The sequence below is a fragment of the Chiloscyllium punctatum genome, chromosome 2, assembly GCF_047496795.1.
Source record: "Chiloscyllium punctatum isolate Juve2018m chromosome 2, sChiPun1.3, whole genome shotgun sequence".
Taxonomy (NCBI): Eukaryota; Metazoa; Chordata; class Chondrichthyes; order Orectolobiformes; family Hemiscylliidae; genus Chiloscyllium; species Chiloscyllium punctatum.
The window spans coordinates 100030897-100056871 of NC_092740.1; the positions used below are offsets into that span (position 1 = coordinate 100030897).

At 42.9% G+C, this 25975-nt stretch overlaps 1 protein-coding gene across 20 annotated transcripts in view; it reads right to left on the reverse strand.

Moving 5' to 3' along the window:
• The window catches only part of LOC140487080 (guanine nucleotide-binding protein G(I)/G(S)/G(O) subunit gamma-7), a 323926-nt gene extending 302446 nt beyond the window's left edge, over positions 1-21480 (reverse strand). For 7 of the 20 annotated variants that reach the window (XM_072586690.1, XM_072586606.1, XM_072586597.1 and 4 more), the window contains exon 1: positions 21159-21430. The gene's annotated coding sequence lies outside the window, so the exon portion shown is untranslated. Of the gene's footprint in view, positions 1-21158 lie in introns of all 20 variants that reach the window. The other 13 variants (XM_072586699.1, XM_072586645.1, XM_072586637.1 and 10 more) reach the window with 7 other exon arrangements.
• Positions 21481-25975: the final 4495 nt, after the last annotated feature.

Genomic DNA, 25975 nt, shown 5'->3' on the forward strand with positions numbered 1-25975 from the left:
TGGTTGGTGCAAAATGGTCATCCTGGAGTTCAGTTACTAATGATGTACCATAAAGATCTGTTTTGGGGCCACTGCTGTTTGTCACTTTTATAAGTGACGAAGATGAGGGCAGGGAAAGATGGCTTAGTAAGTTTGCCGATGACACTCAGATTGGTGGAATCGTGGATAGTGCTGAAAGATGTTACAGGTTACAGAGGGACATAGATAAGCTGCAGAGCTGGGCTGAGAGGTGGCAAATGGAATGTAATATGTAAAAGTGTGAGGTGATTCACTTTGGAAGGAGCAACATGAATAAAGAGTCCAGGGCTAGTGGTAAGATTCTTGGTAGTGTATCTGAGCAGAGAGATCTCGGTGTCCATGTACATAGTTTCCTGAAAGTTGCCACCCAGGTTGATGGGGTTGTTAAGAAGGTGTTAGCTTTTATTGGTAGAAGGATTGAGTTTCAGAGCCACAAGCTCATAGTGCAGCTGTACAAAACTCAGGTGTGGCCACACTGAAGCATTATGTATAGTTCTGGTCACCACATTCTGGGAAGGATGTGGAAGCTTTGGAAAGTGTTCAGAGGAGATTAACTAGGATGTTGCCTGGTATGGAGGGAAGGTCTTATGAGGAAAGGCTGAGGGTCTTGAGGCTGCTTTTCAGTAGAGAGAAGAAGGATGAGAGATGACTTGTAATCAGAGGGTTAGATAGGGTGGACAGTGAGAGCCTTTTTCCTCAGATGGTGAAGGCTAGCATGAGGGGACATAGCTTTAATTTGAGGGGTGATAGATATAGGACAAATGTCAGAGGGAGTTTCTTTATACAGACAGTAGTAGAGGCATAGAACGCACTGCCTGCAATAGTTGTAGTCTTGCCAAATTTAAGGGCATTTAAATGGTCATTGGATCAACATGTGGATGAAAATGGAAAAGTGTAGGATAGATAGGTTTCAGATTGGTTCCACAGGTCAGTGCAACATGAAGGCCCTGTACTACACTGTATTGTTCTATGTTCTATCCAGGACATCACATCCACAAACATTCAAACCATGTACCTCTGAACTTCATAATAGTATTGTGAAAGCATTCACAAGATACATTGCAAAAATTCACCAGAGCTCCTTGGACAGCAGCTTCTAAACCATGACCACAGTCATCTTGAAGTTCAAGGGCAATAGATACATTGGAATACCACCATGCTGCTATTTTCTCTCCAAGTCAGCCACCATTCTGATTTGAAAATGTACCACTGTACCTTCCTGAACTCCCTTTCTAACAGTAGTCTACCTCCAGCAAGTAGACTGCAGAGGTTCAAGCAGTCAACTTACCACCACCTTCTCAAAGGCAAATAAGTCTGGATAATGAATACTAGCCAGAACAGCAACACCCATATCCCATGAGTGAACATAAACAAAATCACTAAACTTTCCAAACTCATGACCTTTACCACCCAGAAGGACCAGGACAACAGATACATAGGAATATTAATAACTTTTTTGAAGACTCATAACATTCTCACCTAGATCTACATCCTTTACTCTTGCTGTGTTAAAACCCTGAGACTACATTCCTAACAACATTGTAGATGTACGTTTGCCATAGGCTGCAGCAGGTCAAGAAGTCTGGAATCACCCAAGGATCTTTCCTTGAGCACTTCCTCTTCCATGTGATTCCTATGCTAACGTTATCCAAAGTCAAAGGGTCAGGTACCTCCTCTAAACAGACAGCACTCAGCTCTACTATGCCACTATTTCTCTCAATCTCATCCAATATCCAATCAACATCATTAAGTATCATTTTCATCTACTTGCAGACTATGAAGCTAGAAATCATCAGCTTTGACCTGTAATAAGCATCAATTTGAAACGCTGTAGGTTGAACCAGTTTGTTCATACTTTCTAAAAACAGGCTTTTTGTTGAACAGCTCAAGATCATTAGAAACCACCAGAACATATGGCATTCCAGGATTTGAATAACTGCTAGTCACATTCAAAGAATTGCATATTATAATGTAATTAGCTTAGTGCTGTGTATGTATTTGTTTAGATGTGGGGTAGCGCTTTGTGCAGCTTTCTGTTGTCTTGGAGACAGCTGACAAATACAAAAAAACTTTTTTGGGGCTTAGACATCTGTTCTTCTGCATAACATAATGAAAGTCTTCATCCAAATCTTCTGATCTACGTTGGCATCTTGACAATTAGGTAATTAGTTGCCTAAGGTCATGGTTTTCACCTCTCCTTTGAGTATTTTGTCTCTTAGACGAGCACTTTGCTCATATATTGTGCGTGTGATATTTTGTCCTTTCGTTAATTTGTCCACAATTTCCATACTGCATTGTGTCTCTTGTTACTTCACCCTTTAATCACCTCATTCCTAGTTCAAACACCAAAGAAGCAGATTAGCAAATGGCTGGCTGGAGACTGCGCTATGTGAAAAAGTGGAAGAGGGAAAACAGAAACAGAGGACCCATTGGTGGGGAATGGCAGTGGATGACAGGGAAAAACAGATCCATCAACAAAAACCTGTTGTTGAATCCATATGAATAGGATGCTATGCAAGGATGTACGGAAGAATGCAGTTAACTGATAATAGAGGAGGATCTAAAGGAATAGCTGTAACTTTAAGTGAAAAAGAGAAAACTATTGGATATGCTTGAAAACAATCAGAATGTTCATGAATAGCTTGTATTTTCTTTTAGTAAACTACTGATTTTTATTAGCATTTGTTTCATTTTAAGGGAGTGAATGAGAAACTAATACATAAATATATTCTGCAGAAATGTTTTTGATAGAATAATTATAACACAAAGACAATCAGAAATCTAATTAAAACAGAAGTAGTCTTTCTATATTTCATGCTAGTTTTAGGTCAAACACAAATATTTCCACCATTAATCTTACAGTCAAGTTTGTGCTATATTTTATATTGCTACAAATTGCCAACTTGAAAACAAATCTGTCCCCCCATTCTCACCACCTAATCATAAGCAAAGTTAAAAATCACACAACACCAGGTTATAGTCCAACAGGTTTAATTGGAAGCACACTAACTTTTGGAGCGTCGCTCCTTCATCAGGTGATTGCCTGATGAAGTAGCGTCGCTCTGAAAGCTAGTGTGATTCCAATTAAACCTGTTGGACTATAACCTGGTGTTGTGTGATTTTTAACTTTGTACATCCCAGTCCAACACCTGCATCTCCAAATCATAATCATAAGCAGACTGTCATTCAATTTTGTCCCTGTTTAAATAGTTGGGGTGTGTTTCCTCCCCGTCCTCCATTTTTGGATTCTGAATTTGTAAAGGCTGCAACAACATGGCATAATAAATTTAAAGCAGAAGTTGGGTTTATTTCACGTGCATATAACCCAGGGGAGAGTGGGGTGGGAGGTGCGGTGTTAAATTTGAAAACTGACACACTTGCAAACATATGGGGGAAGGGACCAAAACAAAATAATACATACATTAAAATTAGAAACAATGCAAGTACAAAACAAACAAGGGAGACCAGTTTATCGATGACCTTGCTTTTAAGATAGAGTCCAAAAGTCCAAAGCTGGAGGTAACAGTCTGGAATTTCTTTAAGGATGTGCTTGATTGGTTAGCCAGCAGCTGAGGAACTGGAGGCAGATTCGTTCTCTTTAACGTCTCTGAAGTTCTTCTGAGAATTTTGTTGCTGAAATTGAACTGCTTCACTGTTTTGACAAGCAAAGGTTAATGCTTGCACAGGAAGCAAATACAGGTTTAATTCCTTTTTACAAGCTTTTCATTTGCACGTTTTGATATTGCAGAAGTTGTATGGAGTAGCAACAGCCCCTCAACTCCCTGCTATTCCATAAGTGCATTGTTAAGGTTTTGTACTGAAGCTTCATCTTGGGGAACAGGTAGTTGCTATTAAAAGTAGGCCTAGCATTCCATAAAGCCAACAGTCTATCTATGGCTTATCGTAGAGGTTAGCCATCAACACATTTGTTTTAATCAGATAAGTGAAACTTGCAATTACAGTCATAGAGATGTACAGCATGGAAACAGACCATTCAGTCCAATCCGTCCATGCCGACCAGATATTCCAACCCAATCTAGTCCCACCTGCCAGCACCTGGCCCATTCCCTCCAAACCCTTCCTATTCATACACCCATCCAAATGCCTCTTAAATGTTGCAATTGTACCAGCCTCCATCACCTCCTCTAACAGCTCATTCCATACTCGTACCACCTTGTGTGAAAACATTGCCCCTTAGGTCTCTTTTATATGTTTCTCCTCTCACCCTAAACCTATGCCCTCTACTTCTGGACTCCCCAACCCCAGGGAAAAGACCTTGCCTATTTACCCTATCCATGCCCCTCATAATTTTGTAAACTTCTATAAGGTCACCCCTTAGCAACCGGTGATCCAGGGAAAACAGCCCCAGCCTGTTCAGCCTCACCCCGTAGCTCAGATCCTCCAACTCTGGCAACATCCTTGTAAATCATTTCTGAACCCTTTCAAGTTTCACAACATCTTTCCGATAGGAAGGAGACCAGAATTGCACGCAATATACCAACACTGGCCTAACCAATGTCATGTACAGCTGCAACATGACCTCCCAACTCCTGTAGTCAATACTCTGACCAATAAAGGAAAGCATACCAAATGCCTTCTTCATTATCCTATCTACCTGTGACTCCAATTTTGGTGTCATCTGCAAACTTACTAAGTGCACCTCTTATGCTCGCATCCAAATCATTTATGTAAATGACAAAACGTAGAGGACCCAACACCGATCCTTGTGGCACTCCACTGGTCACAGGCCTCCAGTCTGAAAAACAACCCCCCACCACCACCTCTGTCTTCTACCTTTGAGCCAGTTCTGTATCCAAATGGCTGGTTCTCCCTGTATTCCGTGAGATCTAACCTTGCTAATCATTCTCCCATGGGGAACCTTGTTGAACACCTTACTGTAGTCCATATAGATCACACCTATTGCTCTGCCCTCATCAATCTTCTTTGTTACTTCTTCAAAACACTCAATCAAGTTTGTGAGACATGATTTCCCACGCACAAAGCCATGTTGACTATCTGTAATCAGTCCTTGTCTTTCAAAATACATGTACATCCTGTCCCTCAGGATTCTCTCCAACAACTTGCCCACCACCGATATCAGGCTCACTGGTCTATAGCTTATACTCACTGGCTTGTCCTTACCACCCTTCTTAAACAGTGGCACCACATTAGCCAACCTCCAGTCTTCCGGCATCTCACCTGTGACTATCGATGATACAAATCATAGAGATGCACAGCCTGGAAACAGACCCTTTGGTCCAACTCATCCATGCTGACCAGATGTCCTAAATTAATCTAATCCCATTTGCCAGAACTTGACCCATATCCCTCTAAACCCTTCCGATTCAATATGCCTTTTAAATGTTGTCATTGTACCAAGCTCCACCACTTCCTCTTGCAGCTCATTCCATAGGCGCACCACCCTCAGTGTAAAACCTTTGCCCCATAGGTCCCTTTTAAACCTTTCTCCTCTCACCTTAAACCAATGCCCTCTAGTTCTGGACTGCCCACCCGAGGGAAAACAATCTATTGATCCCATCCATGCCCCTCATGATTAATCATTTCAATGTTCCATACTGAATCAAATAACATACACACAGATTATAAAATAATTCTTGTGTAAGTAAAATCACCATGTATATAAAGGACTAAATAACGTATTATTATAAAAGCATTTGGACTAACGTTTTTATTAAGCCACATTATCAGAATCACTATCAGACCATACTCTTTTTGTGATGCAACAGGTTATTAATAAATCCAATAGGGAATTCAGATAAAACTTACTTACCGAGATAATGGCTCAACTTTGTTACCACACAGAGTAAGTGAGGTGAATAGCATAGACACATTTAAGGAGAAATTAAAGAAGTACACAAGAAAGAAAGGTATAAAATGATACTTTTTATAGTTTAAATTGAAGTAGGATCAGAGGATGTTTCTTTAAACGAGAAACACCAGATAAATTGGTTGAAACAAATACATTGAGTTATGCAAGGTTTTCAGCACAGAATCAATGTAACCTTTTGTACAAGTCAAAAACCAATACCATGTTCCTTGTCAATTTAGTTCTGGAAGAAATTCCAATGAAATCTTGTGTAAAACTAACACCATTGTTTTCCATTGGCATGACAGTGTCAGCACTGTTTCTTGGAAAGCTCTTATGATTCACAGTCCTGTTGATGCTTCCCAAGTGGTGAGGCATTAACTTTCAGGTCATCACAAGCAGAGTTTGTCTGGTTGAGATCTTTTAATTCTGGTAAGATAGATTCTGTTTTTAGTTTGAAGGGAGTGGTTGTTCTTGAAGGAGTGACAACATAAGAAAGACTTATTAGGAGATGGAGAACTACAGCTCAGAAATTTATGTTGCATTTTATTTGTATCTGACACATCACAGGGTAAATGGTTTTTCTTGGTCGGATTTTAAAATACAAAAAAAAGGACATCATTTGGAAGCTGTTGTCAGATATATTTTGTCCAGTGGCCAGAAAATGAACTGTACTAGGCACGTGAATACAGTGGCTACAAAAGCAGAGCAGGGGCTAGGAATTCTGCAGTGAATAATTCACCTTCTTACTTACCAAATCCTGCCTACCGTCTACAAAGTGCAAGTTACGAACATGATGGCATATTCTTCAACTTGACTAGATGACTGCAGCTCGAACAACACTCAAGAAGCTCATCACCATCTAGGACAAAGCAGCCCACTTGTTTGGCACCATATCTACAAACATCCACTTACTCCAGCACTGATGCTCAGTAGCAGCAGTGTATACCATCTACAAGATGCACTGCAGAAATTCACCAAAGCTTAGACAGCACTTTCCTAACTCATGACAATTTTCATCCAGAAGGACAAGAGCAACAGATGACACCTCCAAACTCCCCTGCAAGACAATTATTGCCACTCATTCAGTATTGTTGAGTCAAAATCCTGTAATTCCCTTCCTAAATGCATTGTGGGTCTACCTATACCACGACTGCAGTGGTTCAAGGTAGCTCACCACCATATTGGATAAGGCTGAAGACAACAGGAACTGATAACAGACTTAACAATGGGCTTTTATGTGAATGAAATTACACAGAGTCAGTCAGGTCTGCTAAGAGTTAAAACTGCAGAAAATCAGTAACTGCAGGATATACCAAGTAGGGCATATATATTTGGACAAAATACTTCGGATTGCTTATATGCATGGATAAGTCCAAATAAGGCATACATTTGGCCAAAATATTCAGGATTGGTCACGTGCACGGATAATTCCACATAAGACATATATTTGGCACAGAGACTTGAGTATAAAGGCCATGAAGACATCTTTTTGTTCAGCATTACTTTGAAGTTTAACATTGCAAGAAGTACCCTATGTCAGAAGGCATCATGAAGACATCAGCTTGGCCAGCTGCAAACTCTCACAGGTAATAACAGAAATCAGAGTAGTGAAAGACAGAGATTGAGATATCTCTAGTATTTAGATGTGTGTGTTATTTTAGTACTTAATAACCTAATTGTGTTTTATAGTGGTCCAAGTATCTCCACTGTATCTTCGTCTATGCATGTCCTGTTGTCACTCAGAGAAGGACAACATAATTTTGATGTCCCTGGTAGGAATCAACAAGAAGTGACTTTAAGTTACTCCAACGTCGGATTCCACATGTATCCTGTTGGCCTTGCTGATCATTACTGGTGGGTTAGTAAGTTTACAAATGGTACAAAGATCAGTGGAGTTGTGGATACTGCAGAAGGTTGTCAAAGAATACAGCAGGATATAAATCAGTTGCAGATATGAGCAGATAAATGGCAGATGGAGTTTAGTTCAGGCAACTGTGAGGTGCTGCACTTGGGGGGACCAAATGGAAAGGAAAAGTTAGTGGCAGGACCCTGAACAGCATTAATTTACAGAAGGATCTTGGGTTCATGTCCATTGCTCCCTGAAACTAGCCACTCAAGTAGATAGGGTGGTAAAGAAGGTATATTGCATGCTTGCCTTTATTAGTTGGGAAATGGAGTACAAAGACAGCATGCCCTGTTCCAACCTTATAAGACTTTGGTTAGGCCACACTTAGAGAATTGCATTCATTTCTGGTCGCAACATTACAGGAAGGATGTGGAGGCTTCGGAGAGGGTGCAGAAGAGCTTTATCAGGATGCTGCCTGGATTAGAGGGTATGAAGTATAAGGAAAGGTTATAAAAACTTGGGTTGTCTTCTGTTGAGCAATGGAGGCTGAGGGGAAATTTGATAGAAGTCTATCAAAATGAGATGCATAGATAGGATTGACAGTCAGAATCTTTTTCCCAGAGTTGAAACATCTCATATCAGGGAGCATGCATTTAAGTTGAGGGGGCAAAGTTGAAAGGAGCAGTGAGAGGCAAGTTGTTTACACAGAGAGTGGTAACATTTGGAAACCGCTGCCAGGATAGTGGTGGAGGCAGGTACAATTAGGAGCATTTGAAGGGCCTTTAGTTAAGCACGTGAATACACCAGGAATGGTGAGATATGAACCAAAGGCATGCAGAAGGGATCAGTTTAAGTAGGCACCATGTTTGGCACAACAGCATGGGCCAAAGGGCCGTTCCTATGTTGTACTGTTCTATGCTCAATGTTCATGAGAGGTCTGAATGGAGTATAGGCTGATAATGTCCCCACTCATGAAAGGATGGAAAGTGAGAGGGTATAGACTTATTAAAATTATTAAAAGAAGCAGAAGTGACATGAGAAGAAACATTTTCACAGCAAGTGATTAGGATCTGACATTCATTTCCTGAGATTGAGCTGGAGATAAGTTCAATCAAGGCATTCCAAAAGGGAATTAAATGGTTATTTGAAAAGGAACATTCTTTGTAGGGTTACAGGAACATGGAAGGCAAATGGCAAAAGGGAAAATATTCATTTGGAGTGTTGCCGCAATGGACTGTAATTAATCTGTGATTCTAACAGCATTCTTATACAGCATGCATTTCATGGTATTGCATCCACTGCCAATACATCAACTGACTTTGCACTGCAGCAGCAAAGACATTTGCCAGTACATAAATGAGAAATCTAGCATATTTGCATGTTACAGCTATTTAGTGTTGCTACTATCTGAACTGTAAAGAGTTAAAAGGAAGATTGTTCTGATTGTTTTAACGGTAAGGGTTGGAGGAAATGTTTATTTGATACTCTGTCAGTTTCCTCTAAGTGGGCTCAACAGTGAGAATTTTACAAATGTGGAATTAAATGACTTAAGACTTCGATATGGTTGAAATTCTACTTAGGACTTAAAGGTACTTTTCAATTTTCCAGGTTTCCTGGTCAAACTTTGAGCAATTGTGCTACGGACTATTCCTAAAGGCAGTTAGAATTTAAGACTAAAAGAGCAAAGCTTCTCCTGAAAATATAATAATACATTACATGTGCACTGTGTTTATTCCGGTCTTTTCATTGCAGTACATTATCTAATTTTCTATGAGTAAGTAATGAAGTGAGAGACCTCAGTTGTATACTTTATGAACTTCCTGCAAGCATAAAGTATTTCCTGTGGAAATAGAGATATATCTACTTGATATTAAAAATTATGAGCTTATTAAAGTGCTGCTTTTGCAATATTGAAACATTGCATCCTGTCAATGCCTTGTTGTAGCTTACAACAGCCATCGACACTTTGTACAACACCACCGATCTTTATGTCATCAGCAAACTTCCTAGCCCACTTTTCTGCTTCTTCATCCAAGTCATTTATAAAAATTACAAAAAAACAGAGGCCCAAGAACAGATTCCTGCGGGACACCACTGGTCGCCAACCTCCAGGCCGAATACTTTCCATCCACTACGACTGGTGTACTTCTTTTGACCAGCCAATTCAGTACCAAGACAGCCACATTTCCCTATATCCCATTATCTCCTAACTTTCTGAATGAGCCTACTGTGGCCAACCTTCTCAAATACCTTACTAAAATCCATATACACCACATCCACTGCTTGACATTCGTCAGCTTTTCTTGTCACATCCTCAAAGAACTCAATAAGGCTTGTGAGGCATGACCTGCCCCTCACAAAGTCATACTGACTATCTTTAATCAAACTATGTTTTCACAAATACACACAAACACTATATCTCAGAATCCTTTCCAGTACCTTGCTTACCACAGACATAAAATTGACTGGTCTGTAATTCCCAGGGATTTCCCTATTCCCTTTCTTGAACAAGAGGAACAACATTCTCCTCCCTCCAATTATCCGGTACTACTCCAGTGGAGAGGGAAAATGCAAAGATCATTGCTAGAGGCTCAGCAATCTCATTCCTCGCTTCCTGTAGGAATTTTAGGTATATCTGGTCTGGCCCTGGGGACTCTATCTTGATGCTTCCCAGAAAGCACATCCACTTTCTTAATATTAATCTGTTCAAGCCTATTAACGTGGTCCATGGTATTCTCACCATCAACAAGGTCCCTCTCTCTAATGAATACTGAAGCAAAAAAACTCATTCAAAGCCTCTCCTACCTCTTCAGACTGCAGGCTCAAATTCCCTCCACTATTCCTGATCAGCCCTACCCTCTTTCTGATCATTCCTCTTATTCCTCACGCAAGTGTAGAATGCCTTTGGGATTTCCTCAATCCTTCCCACCAAGGGTGTTTTTGTGCCCGTGATGTGCACAGTCTCATTTTGGACTGGATAAAGTTTACATATGGCACAGATTGATCAAGCAAAAAAATAGTCATAGAGAATACAAAAGAATATTTAGAATTAGTCATATCATATGTAACTGTTTAATTATTATTTTGATCAGAGATGAGTCAATCCAACATACACAGTAGCCAGTTAAAGACATCACTGAAAGCCTGGCTTCAGACCACTACATTCCCTCGCTTACATGTGAACTAATATGAACAAAGCATACCAAAATGTGAAGCCATTGGAAAGATATTTATTACATAACGTGTTTCCAGAAAACTGCTTCATTAAATTGCGTACTTCAAAAAAAAAACACATGACTAATTCTCATGCCTGGAATAAGAGTTTTAAATCTAATTATTTATTAATAAAAATTCCACAAACTATAATCTCTAATTGACAATGATAATTTCAGCAGAAATAGAAGAAAGCCGTCTGCACTCAAAAAGGACACATCAATATCTATCAATACACTGGTTGTAGAAAGTCTGCAAAAGACCTTAAATGTGACCAGTGATATCTGACAGTTCACAAAACTGAGCTTGATTTATTTATAGTAAGAAATTACAATTTTTGACAAAGAACTCCATAGATGGCAGTTCACAGCATCTCCTTGGAGCCTCCCCTCAATTAAGTCCTGATTTGGCTAGCCTTGTAACACAAGTAAAACAGTTTTCATTAACCACATGCGATCCCATTCTGAACAAATGCAAGGCTGGTAAAAATAATAAATTTATATTTAAAATTAAGTGCTCAGAAAATTGGAAGTGTACTATGAACATTTCTATTCTTAACAAATAACTTATCTGAATGAGCTTTGTTGTACTGCACAATCCACATAAAATACAATGGTCTAATTGGAGAGGGAGTCATTGGTATGCTTTGTCAGGTGTCAGGATCAGAAAACTGTGCTTATATGATGCCATTGATCGAACAGAAGATAACAGACATGTCTATACCGCTTTAATATACTTTTTTCTATGACTTCAACATTATTATGGGGAAAGTGCAAATACATGGGTTGAACTGAAATGTTCTTGCAGAATGCTGGCACAAAAATAATGGATCGAATGGCCTCCTTCCATGCTATAACTATTCTATTATCCTGTGAACATTCATTGTAATATAATACTCTTAGCACTTCTTGTTGGGGTATCATAGATCATTCCATTTGCTAAAATAGTGCGGCAAAATGGTATTGCCAGCTAACTAAGATGCACAGGATGTGTTTAATTCCATGCTCTGGTGGAATCCGGTCTAGTCTAATTTCAAACCAATCATTCCCTGGTTGCTAAAAATAGAACATTAATAAACCCTCCAGTTATAAAGTTTTATGGTAAACATGAAATAGCATTTCAAGCTACTTTCCAATATGAATACAATGGACATATTATAAAAAATAACTAATGCACAAGCAAATTTCAGCAGATCTGGAAGTCTGAAATAAAAGCAGAAAAGGCTGGAAAAGTTCAGGAGATTTGGTAGCCTCTTTGGAGAGATTTGACATAAACATCTCAGCTTGATTGATTTCTGATAAATGACCACCAATCTGTAAATTTAACTCTGTTTCTGTAGCCACAGATGCTGCCAGTCCTACTGATTAGATTTGACATTTTCTGACTTTGTATTATAAACTACGTATTTTACAGTATGTATAAATCCTGGTTAGTTTGGGATACAACACATAATATCTCAAAATAACAGACCTTGATATTTATGATTAAAATGCATTTCTAGTGCAAGAAAATTAGTCAGAGGATTTTGTATACCTTTAGATACCTTGTCTGTATTACTTGCCACTTCTGTGAACATAAATCCCCAACAAATGAATAATACAGATTACCAAAAGAGAAAATGCTGGAAAATTGCAACAGGTCTGGCAGCATCTGTAAGGAGAGAAAAGAGCTGATGTTTCGAGTCTAACTGACCCTTTGTCAAAGCTAAAAAAAGGGAGAAATAGGGAGGTATTTATACTCGGCTGAGAGAAGGTGAGTCATGGCTCCAGAAGCAAAGGTAGCAATAAAGAGGTGATAATGACAGTGCGTGGAGCAAAAAGGTGATGAGAGAGTGGGGAGCGAGAGAAAGAGAGACAGACAATCAAGAAATAAGAGGTACAGAACAGTGAAAAAAAAATTTTTTAAAGATAAATAAAATAAATGAAATAAAATTACGGAGCAGAATGAAAACAGAGGGGTTGCGATGGGATAATCATCTGAAGTTGTTGAATTCAATGTGAAACCGTCAGGCTGTAACGTATCTAGTCGGAAGATGAGATGCTGTTCCTCCAGTTTGCGTTGAGCTTCACTGGAACATTGCAGCAGGCCAAGGACAGACATGTGGGCATGGGAGCAGGATTGTGTGTTGGAGTGGCAAGCCATGGGAATGTCCGGAACCTAACTGCGTACAGATCGAAGGTGCTCAGCACAGATACAGATTACTTCATCTTGAGTGTAATGAGTTAAAGAGAGCTGACAAAAATCCAGCTTAGAATTTCCAAAGTATCAGCTCAGTCAGTAGCAATCTTGCCTCAGAATCGAATAGTTTATGTCCCACCTTAGGTCTTGAGCACAGAAATGGTGAAGGTGATGGCCTATTGGTATTTTCTTTAGACTATTCATCCAAAATCTTCACTAACATTCTGGAGATTCGTGTTCGAATCCCACCAAGACAGATGGTGTAATTTGAATTCAATAAAAAATATCTGGAACTAAAAATTTATTGATGATCATGAAATTATTAGGGTGTAGATTTGCTCGCTGAGCTGTAGGTTTGATATCCAGACGTTTCATTACCTGGCTAGATAACATCATCAGTGGCGACCTCCAAGTGGAGGTCACTTGGAGTTCGCCACTAATGATGTTACCTAGCCAGGTAATGAAATGTCTGGATATCAAACCTACAGCTCAGCGAGCAAACCTACACCCTAAACCTCAACCTGAGCTACAAACCTTCACAAACCATGAAATTATTATCAAGTATCAGAAAATGTCATTAACGGTCTTGAGACTCCAGATGAACAGCAATGTGGCTGGCTCTCAACTGCTCTCTGAAATGATTTAGGAAGTTACTTAGTGTATCAATCACTATGAACTCTCAAAGAAATGAAACCAGACAGACCACCTGGCATTGGCCTCGACACCGGAAAAGACAATGGCAGAAACAGCCCTGTTGACCCTGCAAATTCCTCCTTACTAACAACTGGGGTCAAGTGTCAAATTTGGAACAACTGTCTTAAAGACGAGTCAAGCAACAGCCTGACATTGTCTGTGAAGTATGATTCCATGAGTGCTACAATGTCCTAGACACTACTATCACCATCCCTGTATACATCTTTCCCATCATCAGGACAGTCCTGGCAGAGGTTAAGGCACAGTGGTATCCATTCAGGAGGGAGTTGCCCTGGGACTCCTCAACATTGACTCCAGACCCATGAAGTGTCACAGCTTCAAGTTAAGCATGTGCAAAAACACCTCTGCTGATTACCACATACCATGCACTCTCCGCTGATGAATAGGTACTCTCCACATTGAATATTCGGAGGATGCACTGAGTGTGGCAAGGATGCAAAATGTAGTCTGGATGGGGAATTTCAATGTCCACTCCAAAAGTGGCTTGGCAGCACTTCTGATCAAGCTGGTCAGGTCTGAAAGAACATAGCTGCTAGACTATTTTGCAGCAGGTGGGGAAGCAAATAACAAGAGGGAAAAATCTTAACCTCATCCTTACCAATTTGTCAATTGCAGTTTCAGCCGTCCATGACAGAACTGCTAAGAGTGACCACTGCACAATCCTTGTGGAAAAGTAGTCCTGCGAACAACTTCCATCATGTCGTGCTAAATGGGACAGACTTCAAGTAAGCCTGGCAACACAAAACTGGGGCATTCATGAGGTACTGTGGGCCATCAAAAGCAGCAGAATTGTACTCCAGCACATTCTGCAACTCTATGACCTAACATATCCCTCACTCAAACATTACCCCCAAGCCAGAGAATCAACCCTAGTTCAAGGGAGTGTGCATGAGGGCATACCAGGAGCAGCACCAGACATACCCTAAAATGAGGTATTAACCTGGTGAAGCTACCAAACATACATGCCAAACAAATGAAGCAGCAAGTGAAAGCCAAGAGTTAAGCAAGTCCACAACCAACAGATCAGATGTAAGCTCTACAGTCCTGAATGATGGTGGACAATTAAACAACTCACTGAAGGAGGAGCCCTATCCTCAATGATTGACAAGTCCAACACAGAAGCGCAAAAAGATGAGGCTGAACTATTCACAGCAATCTTCAGCCAGAAGTGCCAAGTGGATGATCTACCTGGGCCACATCCAATAGCCCCTGCATTACTGACACCAGTCTTCAGCAAACTTGATTCACTCCACATGATATCAAGAAACGATTGGAAGCACTGTATATTACAAAGGGCTATAGACCCTGACAACATTCCATCACCAGTATTGAAGGCTTGCGCTCCAGAGCTTGCCACTCTCCAAGAACGTTGTCAATACAGTTACAAGACCAACATCCAGCCAACAATTTGGAAAATTCCCAGATATGTCTTGTATATAAAATCAGAAGTCACATGACACCAGATTATAGTCGAACAGGTTTACTTGAAATCACAAGCTTTCAGAGCACAGCCCCTTCAACAGGTGCAGTGAGAGAGAAGAGCACACAGGCACAGAGTTTATAGGCAGATAAAGCAAAAGATCATACAAATGCTGTGCGTGGAGTGTCAGAATAAGCTCTGCAGGTGTCCAAGAGTGTTAGATAGTCAGTAAAGTGTCAACAGCTGAATAACCAGGGAAAGGATGACCTATAATCCAATTAAATGAGGTAGAGAGAGAATTACAAAAAATTAAAAATAAGATGGTGCTGGAGACAAATTAAATGACTGGAAATAACATGGTAGGTCTAAGAGTTGCATGCCAAGCATCTAAGCAATGTAATTCAAAACTGGATAAATTACTGAAGCTAGACAGATCATAACAATTTATCAAAATGATGGTGTCAAAACAAGACAGTGTTAAGTTTAAAAACAGGACAGTATAGCAGCTTTTACGATATGGAACAGTGTGGTAGGGTCACATGCAATACAACATGATCCCAAGATCATGGTTGAGGCTACACGGTGGGCAGCACGGTGGCACAGTGGTTAGCACTGCTGCCTCACAGCGCCAGAGACCCGGGTTCAGTTCCCGCCTCAGGCGACTCTCTGTGTGGAGTTTGCACATTCTCCCCGTGTCTGCGTGGGTTTCCTCCGGGTGCTCCGGTTTCCTCCCACAATCCAAAGATGTGCAAGTCAGGTGAATTGGCCATGCTAAATTGCCCGTAGTGTTAGGTAAAGGGGTAGATGTAGGGATATGGGTGGGTTCAGGACAAATCCAATGCAGCCAAATACCTCCCCATCACTCTACTCTTGTTCATCAGTAAATTGATGGAGGGAGTCATCAACAGCACTATCCAGCTGCACTTGCTCAGAATAACCTGCTGGGTTCCACTAGAGACACTCACCTCCTGACCTCATTTCAGCTTTGGTTCACACATGAAGAAGAAAAGAGCTAAATTCCAGAAGTCAGGTGAGAATGACAGCCTTTGACATCAAGGCTGCATTCAACTGAGTGTGGAATCAAGAAGCCCTAGCAAAACTGGAATCAATGGGTACTGGGGTGACTCTGCTAGTTGGAGCCACACCTGTCATATCGTAAGATAGTCATGGTTGTTGGAGGTAAATCATCTCAGCTCCAGGGCATCGCTGCAGGAGTTCCTCAATGTAGTGTCCTATGCCCAACAATCTTCAGCTGTTTCATGAAGACATTCCCTCTATTTAACAGTCAGATGTTGGGATATTTGCTGATGATTGCATAATGTTCAGCACCATTCACAACTTCTAAGATACTGAAGCAGTCCATGTTCAAATGAAATAGGATCTGGACAATATCCAAGCTTGTGCTAGTAACATTCACGCCACACAACTGCCAGGCTATGACCATCACCAATAAAAACAATCTAACCACCGTCCCTTGATATTCAATGGTGTTACCATCACTGAGTGGCCCACTATCAATATTGTGGGGGTTACCATTGACCAGAATCTCAAATGGACCATCACATTAAAGAAAAAGTGGCTTCCCACGCTCCTGATCTTCGGGCACCCGGTGCAGAGGGGGGACGGCAGGTCTGAAGACCTTCCCCTGGGTCTGCTCTTGGGCCTGGCCAAACTGGCCATAAACAGGTTGAGGTAGCGGGCCGTGGAGGGGGTCGTTAGGGACAACATCCTGCCCCTCTTCTGCGGTTATGTTAGAGCCCGGGTCTCTCTAGAGAGGGAGCACACGGTGTCCACCAACACCCTTGAGCTGTTCAGGGAGAGATGGGCACCGCAGCAAGTGGATTGTATTATTTCCCCCGAGATTAGAGTGGTGCTAGAAAAGCACAGCAGATCAGGCAGCATCCGAGGTGCAGGAAAATCGATGCAGGATTCTTGATGAAGGGCTTTTGCCCGAAACGCCGATTTTCCTGCTCCTCGGATGCTGCCTGACCTGCTGTGCTTTTCCAGCACCACTCTAACCTTGACTCTGATCTCCAGCATCTGCAGTCCTCACTTTTGCCCTGTATTATTTCCCTCTTCAACTCTATTTTGATTTAATCCCTACCCTCCCCTTCACTGTTTGATCACACAGCAGTGCCCTTTGATGCTTGTCACTAACTACTTGGGTCTTTCCTTTCTTCTTGGGTGGAAACTGAATAAAGATCTGTTCACCAAAAGCAAAGAAAAAGTGGCTACAAGAGCAGGTCAGAGGTTAGGAACACAGCAACAAGTAATTCCCTCCCTAATGGTGTGAGTAGACCCACAGCAGGTGGATTGCATCAATTCAAGAAGACAGTTCACCATCACCTTCTCAAGAGCAATCAAGGACTGGCAATAAGTGCTGGCCAGCCCATGATACCCAAATGCCAAGCATGAATTAAGAAAAAACTGAGGCAGTGCTGCACTGACAGAGATATTGGTTTTTGGATGTGATGTCAGACTGAGGTTACATCTTTGATTTGGTTTGATTTATAAGTATCACATGTGCCAAGATACAGCGTAAAATATTGTTTTCCGTGGTAACCAGACAAATCAATACCTTACATAAGTACATCACGGCTTTAGAACAGAATGTAGAATATAATGTTACAGCTACCGAGTATGTGCTGAGAAAGTTCAACACTAATATATGAGAAATCTATTTGTAAGTCTGATAACAGCAGAGGAAAAGCTATTCTTAAATCTCTTGGTGAAATCTGTCACATCTGCACTCTCAGGTGGATATAAAAGATCCTTTAGCATAAACAAGTGCAGGGTAGTTAGCCCTATTTCCTGGACAATTGTTTGTGGGAGCTTGCCTTTACAAATGGTATATTTCCTTCTTTACGACAGTGATTGCACTTCAAAAGTACTTCACTGGCTGCAAAATGCTTTCAGCGATCTGCTGGTTATGAACAGCATATTTCTCAATTTTCTCTTTCATATTTCTGGTCACAACAAAATCTACTCGAGCTTTAAAACATTTAAATGTTCCTTTCACCTCTTTACCATCAGTTTAGTATTCTATATGAGATTAACTTAGAACCATCTTACAAATATGTAAATATAGAAATAACTTTAAAGTAAAAACTGTTAGTGTTAAAAGAATCATACAGCTTAGGTCTTCAATAAATTACGAAAGAAATATCACCAAATGTAAAACTCAGTGAACTACGTTTCTATTTCAATCTTTGTCATTTTATCCATATTTCTATTTCCTTTATCCATCAATCTCCACATTCATTGGATTATCCTCCACCACTTGTGTTACCTCCAGTAAATAACACAATCAAACATGCACATTCACTTGGCTCTCAGCATTTGAAAGGAATTATTCCCTCTGCAAGATCCTAATCCACACTTTTGTCATCCCCACAGCATCTTCTCATGCAAGCAATTTCTCCAAACTGTTTATCTCTAAAGATCCTAGCATACCCTAGCCACCTAGCTTAATACATATCCTCCTGTTTCCATACTCTCCACAGAAAATGAACATTAAAAAAAAAGTTGTCCTGCTACTGAACCCTGCTTCACCTCTCAGTACCATCATGGCTGATCTGATTCCGGCCTTAACTCCCCTTTAATATCTGCCAACATCCTCATATAACCTCAAATTTCCTTATAAATAAAAAAAATCTAAATCAGCATATGGCAACAGGGTGGCTCAGTGCCTCACAGCGCCAGTGATTCAGGTTCGACTCCAACCTTGGGCAACTGCCTGTGTGGGATTCCTCCAGGTACTCCGGTTTCCTCCCACAATTGAAAAATGTGTAGGTTAGGTGGATAGGCCATGCTAAATTGCTCATAATGTCCAGGGGTATGTAGGCTAAGTGAATTATAGCCAGTCAGGCAGGATGCTGCCTGACCAGCTGTGCTTTTCTAGCACCACACTCTCAACTCTCATCTCCAGCATCTGCAGTCCTTACTTTCTCCTACATGAATTGGCCATGGGAAATGCAAGGTTACAGGGATAGGGTAGGGGGATGGTTCTGGGTGCGATACTCTTCGGAGGGTTGTTGTTGACTCGATGGGACAAATGGCCTGCTTCCATGCTGTAGGGATTCTACATAAGACTGACTTTATCAAATGTATTCCTTGTGACTGAACCAGTATGTATTTAATTTGTTTGCCTGTGTTTGCCTGTCCCTTTCTCTTTTTCTCCCCCAACCTCCCATCGACACCCACTTTGTGTTTTTCTCTTTTTACGTTTCCTGTCTCTCTCTACCATACATAGAACATAGAACAATACAGCGCAGTACAAGCCCTTTGCCCCTTGATGTTGCGCCGATCCAAGCCCACCTAACTTACACTAGCCCACTATCCTCCATATGCCTATCCAATGCCCGTTTAAATGCCCATAAAGAGGGAGAGTCCACCACTGCTACTGGCAGGGCATTCCATGAACTCACGACTTGCTGAGTAAAGAATCTACCCCTTTCATCTGTCCTATACCTACCACCCCTTAATTTAAAGCTATGCCCCCTCGTAATAGCTGACTCCATAGTGGAAAAAGGTTCTCATGGTCAACCCTATCAAAACCCCTAATCATCTTGTACACCTCTATCAAATCACCCCAAACCTTCTTTTATGTTTATCTCCAATTGTCTCAAGTCCTTTCTCCCCACATGCAAATTGGTTTTATTTTCCAAATTCCTTCATTAATCTAATCCCTCTTTCTTATATTCATTCATCCATCCCCTATTTCTTTGATATTCATTAACATAGAACATTACAGCGCAGTACAGGTCCTTCGGCCCTCGATGTTGCGCCGCCCTGTCATACTAATCTGAAGCCCATCCCACCTACACTATTCTATGTACGTCCATATGCCTGTCCAATGACGACTTAAATGCACCCCTTCTTTACTAATTTCTGTCCAGCTCTCCTATGCACCTACCCTCTTCAGTCTGCTTCTTACTTGTCTGTACTCCTTCACATCTTCCAGATATCCTGTATCTGTATTTCCCTCTTTCCACATCTTCTTACACTTGTGTCTGTGTCTCACTCTTCCAAATTTTCTTTATTTTCTCAAGTTCATTTCTTCTTTGCATTTTTGTTTTGCTTTATAGCTTTCATTCTGAATTTTGTCCTTAGGTGATCACCATCCACCATTCTCCTCGTAATTTCATTACCCTGCCTATCTTTCTGTGACTCCTATCGTGGGCATTCTGCTTCCCTGAAATTCACTCAACTGTGGTGTTATCCTCTTCTTATTAATTTCTGTCTCCATCAAGATCACTATTTATTGACCATATCTTGCTGTCTTCATTTCTCACCAAACTTGGCCTTTATTTTTTTCACTCTTTGTCTTCACCTCGTTATTTTTTTCTACTTCTCTGTTTCTGTTCGTCCACCTCTATGTTTTCCTTTTCCCTGATTGCCTCGTTCTGTTTTGTTTACACATTTGTCATGTTACATGTTTCTTTTTGATGTCTTATTTACTCCCTTTTCCAATTCATTCTATTGAATTCCAGTTTTTCAGTTATCTCTTTGGGATTTGTCTCTAACTTCCCCGTTGCGGTTCGTTTTTCTTTACTTTCTGCTATTTCTCGATCCCTTTGCCTGCTTGTTTCTTCCTTAATTTATTCCTTATTCTCAATTCTTCCATTGAAATCTTCAATTTTCCCATTACCACGTCCCTCGTCTGTTTCTCCATCTCATTCTCTCTCTCCCTCTCTGTCCTCTATCCTTCCTTGATCTCTGCTGCTCTCTTTCTTTCTCTCCTCCCCTTTTCACTCACTCACTCCTGGAAGACATCCCTGACCTGTTCTGGATAACGGGTTCCCAGCTGAAGGCCTATTCCCGGCTTTGATTTGAACTGCAGCCCAGATGGGCCTGGCGGCCCCCGGCCCCAATCCCCGGCCCCCGGTTATTGGCGGCGCGGGGAAGGTGGCGATCCCGAGCCGGAACCCGGCTCTTACCTGGCGGCGGAGGCGGCGGCCCTGCAGCAGGAGCTCAGCGGCGGAGCCTAAACAACGTCAAAGGGCAACGAGAGAGGTGGTGGCTCGGCACCGCCTGGAGGAGCCGAGCAAATCAAATGGACTGACACCGGGAAACCGGCGGGAAAAAAATAACTGAGAACGGCGGAGGGGGAGAGGCAACTGGATAGACGTCAGCAGGGGAGAGAGAGATTCAAGAGAGAGGTGCAGGAGGAGAGAGAGAGAGAGAGAGATTCAAGAGAGAGGTGCAGGAGGAGAGAGAGAGAGAGATTCAAGAAGAGAGAGGTGCAGGAGGAGAGAGATAGAGAGAGAGAGAGATTCAAGAAGAGAGAGGTGCAGGAGGAGAGAGAGAGAGAGAGATTCAAGAAGAGAGAGGTGCAGGAGGAGAGAGATAGAGAGAGAGAGAGATTCAAGAAGAGAGGTGCAGGAGGAGAGAGAGAGAGAGATTCAAGAAGAGAGAGGTGCAGAAGGAGAGAGAGAGAGAGAGAGATTCAAGAGAGAGGTGCAGGAGGAGAGAGAGAGATTCAAGAGAGAGGTGCAGGAGGAGAGAGAGAGAGAGAGATTCAAGAGAGAGGTGCAGGAGGAGAGAGAGAGAGAGAGATTCAAGAGAGAGGTGCAGGAGGAGAGAGAGAGAGATTCAAGAGAGAGGTGCAGGAGGAGAGAGAGAGAGAGATTCAAGAAGAGAGAGGTGCAGGAGGAGAGAGAGAGAGAGATTCAAGAAGAGAGAGGTGCAGGAGGAGAGAGAGAGAGATTCAAGAGAGAGGTGCAGGAGGAGAGGGAGAGAGAGATTCAAGAGAGAGGTGCAGGAGGAGAGGGAGAGAGAGATTCAAGAAGAGAGAGGTGCAGGAGGAGAGAGAGAGAGAGATTCAAGAAGAGAGAGGTGCAGGAGGAGAGAGAGAGAGATTCAAGAGAGAGGTGCAGGAGGAGAGGGAGAGAGAGATTCAAGAGAGAGGTGCAGGAGGAGAGGGAGAGAGAGATTCAAGAAGAGAGAGGTGCAGGAGGAGAGAGAGAGAGATTCAAGAGAGAGGTGCAGGAGGAGAGGGAGAGAGAGATTCAAGAGAGAGGTGCAGGAGGAGAGGGAGAGAGAGATTCAAGAGAGAGGTGCAGGAGGAGAGAGAGAGAGAGATTCAAGAAGAGAGAGGTGCAGGAGGAGAGAGAGAGAGAGAGAGATTCAAGAGAGAGGTGCAGGAGGAGAGAGAGAGAGATTCAAGAAGAGAGAGGTGCAGGAGGAGAGAGAGAGAGAGAGATTCAAGAAGAGAGAGGTGCAGGAGGAGAGAGAGAGAGAGAGAGATTCAAGAAGAGAGAGGTGCAGGAGGAGAGAGAGAGAGAGATTCAAGAGAGAGGTGCAGGAGGAGAGAGAGAGAGAGAGATTCAAGAGAGAGGTGCAGGAGGAGAGAGAGAGAGAGAGATTCAAGAGAGAGATGCAGGAGGAGAGAGAGAGAGAGAGATTCAAGAAGAGAGAGGTGCAGGAGGAGAGAGAGAGAGAGATTCAAGAAGAGAGAGGTGCAGGAGGAGAGAGAGAGAGAGAGATTCAAGAAGAGAGAGGTGCAGGAGGAGAGAGAGAGAGAGATTCAAGAAGAGAGAGGTGCAGGAGGAGAGAGAGAGAGAGATTCAAGAAGAGAGAGGTGCAGGAGGAGAGAGAGAGAGAGAGATTCAAGAAGAGAGAGGTGCAGGAGGAGAGAGAGAGAGAGATTCAAGAAGAGAGAGGTGCAGGAGGAGAGAGAGAGAGAGATTCAAGAAGAGAGAGGTGCAGGAGGAGAGAGAGAGAGAGATTCAAGAAGAGAGAGGTGCAGGAGGAGAGAGAGAGAGAGATTCAAGAAGAGAGAGGTGCAGGAGGAGAGAGAGAGAGAGATTCAAGAAGAGAGAGGTGCAGGAGGAGAGAGAGAGAGAGATTCAAGAAGAGAGAGGTGCAGGAGGAGAGAGAGAGAGAGGGATTCAAGAAGAGAGAGGTGCAGGAGGAGAGAGAGAGAGAGATTCAAGAAGAGAGAGGTGCAGGAGGAGAGAGAGAGAGAGATTCAAGAAGAGAGAGGTGCAGGAGGAGAGAGAGAGAGAGAGATTCAAGAAGAGAGAGGTGCAGGAGGAGAGAGAGAGAGAGAGATTCAAGAACAGAGAGGTGCAGGAGGAGAGAGAGAGAGATTCAAGAAGAGAGAGGTGCAGGAGGAGAGAGAGAGGGAGGGATTCAAGAAGAGAGAGGTGCAGGAGGAGAGAGAGAGAGCTTCAAGAAGAGAGAGGTGCAGGAGGAGAGAGAGAGAGAGATTCAAGAAGAGAGAGGTGCAGGAGGAGAGAGAGAGGGATTCAAGAAGAGAGAGGTGCAAGAGGAGAGAGAGAGAGAGATTCAAGAAGAGAGAGGTGCAGGAGGAGAGAGAGAGAGAGGGATTCAAGAAGAGAGAGGTGCAGGAGGAGAGAGAGAGATTCAAGAAGAGAGAGGTGCAGGAGGAGAGAGAGAGAGAGAGATTCAAGAAGAGAGAGGTGCAGGAGGAGAGAGAGAGAGATTCAAGAAGAGAGAGGTGCAGGGGGAGAGAGAGAGATTCAAGAGAGAGGTGCAGGAGGAGAGAGAGAGAGAGATTCAAGAAGAGAGAGGTGCAGGAGGAGAGAGAGAGAGAGAGATTCAAGAAGAGAGAGGTGCAGGAGGAGAGAGAGAGAGAGATTCAAGAAGAGAGAGGTGCAGGAGAGAGAGAGAGAGAGATTCAAGAGAGAGGTGCAGGAGGAGAGAGAGAGAGATTCAAGAAGAGAGAGGTGCAGGGGAAGAGAGAGAGAGAGATTCAAGAAGAGAGAGGTGCAGGAGGAGAGAGAGAGAGATTCAAGAGAGAGGTGCAGGAGGAGAGAGAGAGAGAGAGATTCAAGAGAGAGGTGCAGGAGGAGAGAGAGATTCAAGAAGAGAGAGGTGCAGGATAGAGAGAGAGAGAGAGAGAGATTCAAGAAGAGAGAGGTGCAGGAGGAGAGAGAGAGAGAGATTCAAGAGAGAGGTGCAGGAGGAGAGAGAGAGAGAGAGATTCAAGAAGAGAGAGGTGCAGGAGGAGAGAGAGATTCAAGAAGAGAGAGGTGCAGGAGGAGAGAGAGATTCAAGAGAGGGGTGCAGGAGGAGAGAGAGAGAGAGATTCAAGAAGAGAGAGGTGCAGGGGAAGAGAGAGAGAGAGATTCAAGAAGAGAGAGGTGCAGGAGGAGAGAGAGAGAGATTCAAGAGAGAGGTGCAGGAGGAGAGAGAGAGAGAGATTCAAGAAGAGAGAGGTGCAGGAGGAGAGAGAGATTCAAGAAGAGAGAGGTGCAGGAGGAGAGGGAGAGAGAGAGAGAGATTCAAGAAGAGAGAGGTGCAGGAGGAGAGAGAGAGAGATTCAAGAAGAGAGAGGTGCAGGAGGAGAGGGAGAGAGAGAGAGAGATTCAAGAAGAGAGAGGTGCAGGAGGAGAGAGAGAGAGAGAGAGAGAGATTCAAGAAGAGAGAGGTGCAGGAGGAGAGAGAGAGAGAGAGAGATTCAAGAAGAGAGAGGTGCAGGAGGAGAGAGAGAGAGATTCAAGAAGGGAGAGGTGCAGGAGGAGAGAGAGAGAGAGATTCAAGAAGAGAGAGGTGCAGGAGGAGAGAGAGAGAGAGAGAGAGATTCAAGAAGAGAGAGGTGCAGGAGGAGAGAGAGAGAGAGATTCAAGAGAGAGGTGCAGGAGGAGAGAGAGAGAGAGAGATTCAAGAAGAGAGAGGTGCAGGAGGAGAGAGAGATTCAAGAAGAGAGAGGTGCAGGAGGAGAGAGAGATTCAAGAGAGAGGTGCAGGAGGAGAGAGAGAGAGAGATTCAAGAAGAGAGAGGTGCAGGGGAAGAGAGAGAGAGAGATTCAAGAAGAGAGAGGTGCAGGAGGAGAGAGAGAGAGATTCAAGAGAGAGGTGCAGGAGGAGAGAGAGAGAGAGATTCAAGAAGAGCGAGGTGCAGGAGGAGAGAGAGATTCAAGAAGAGAGAGGTGCAGGAGGAGAGGGAGAGAGAGAGAGAGATTCAAGAAGAGAGAGGTGCAGGAGGAGAGAGAGAGAGATTCAAGAAGAGAGAGGTGCAGGAGGAGAGGGAGAGAGAGAGAGAGATTCAAGAAGAGAGAGGTGCAGGAGGAGAGAGAGAGAGAGAGATTCAAGAAGAGAGAGGTGCAGGAGGAGAGAGAGAGAGAGAGAGATTCAAGAAGAGAGAGGTGCAGGAGGAGAGAGAGAGAGATTCAAGAAGGGAGAGGTGCAGGAGGAGAGAGAGAGAGAGATTCAAGAAGAGAGAGGTGCAGGAGGAGAGAGAGAGAGAGATTCAAGAAGAGAGAGGTGCAGGAGGAGAAAGAGAGGGATTCAAGAAGAGAGAGGTGCAGGAGGAGAGAGAGAGAGAGAGATTCAAGAAGAGTGAGGTGCAGGAGGAGAGAGAGAGAGAGATTCAAGAAGAGAGAGGTGCAGGAGGAGAGAGAGAGAGAGAGAGAGAGAGATTCAAGAAGAGAGAGGTGCAGGAGGAGAGAGATAGAGAGAGAGAGAGAGAGAGAGATTCAAGAAGAGAGAGGTGCAGGAGGAGAAAGAGAGGGATTCAAGAAGAGAGAGGTGCAGGAGGAGAGAGAGAGAGGGATTCAAGAAGAGAGAGGTGCAGGAGGAGAGAGAGAGAGAGATTCAAGAAGCGAGAGGTGCAGGAGGAGAGAGAGAGAGAGATTCACGAAGAGAGAGAGAGATTCAAGAAGAGAGAGGTGCAGGAGGAGAGAGATAGAGAGAGAGAGAGATTCAAGAAGAGAGGGGTGCAGGAGGAGAGAGAGAGAGAGAGATTCAAGAACAGAGAGGTGCAGGAGGAGAGAGATAGAGAGAGAGAG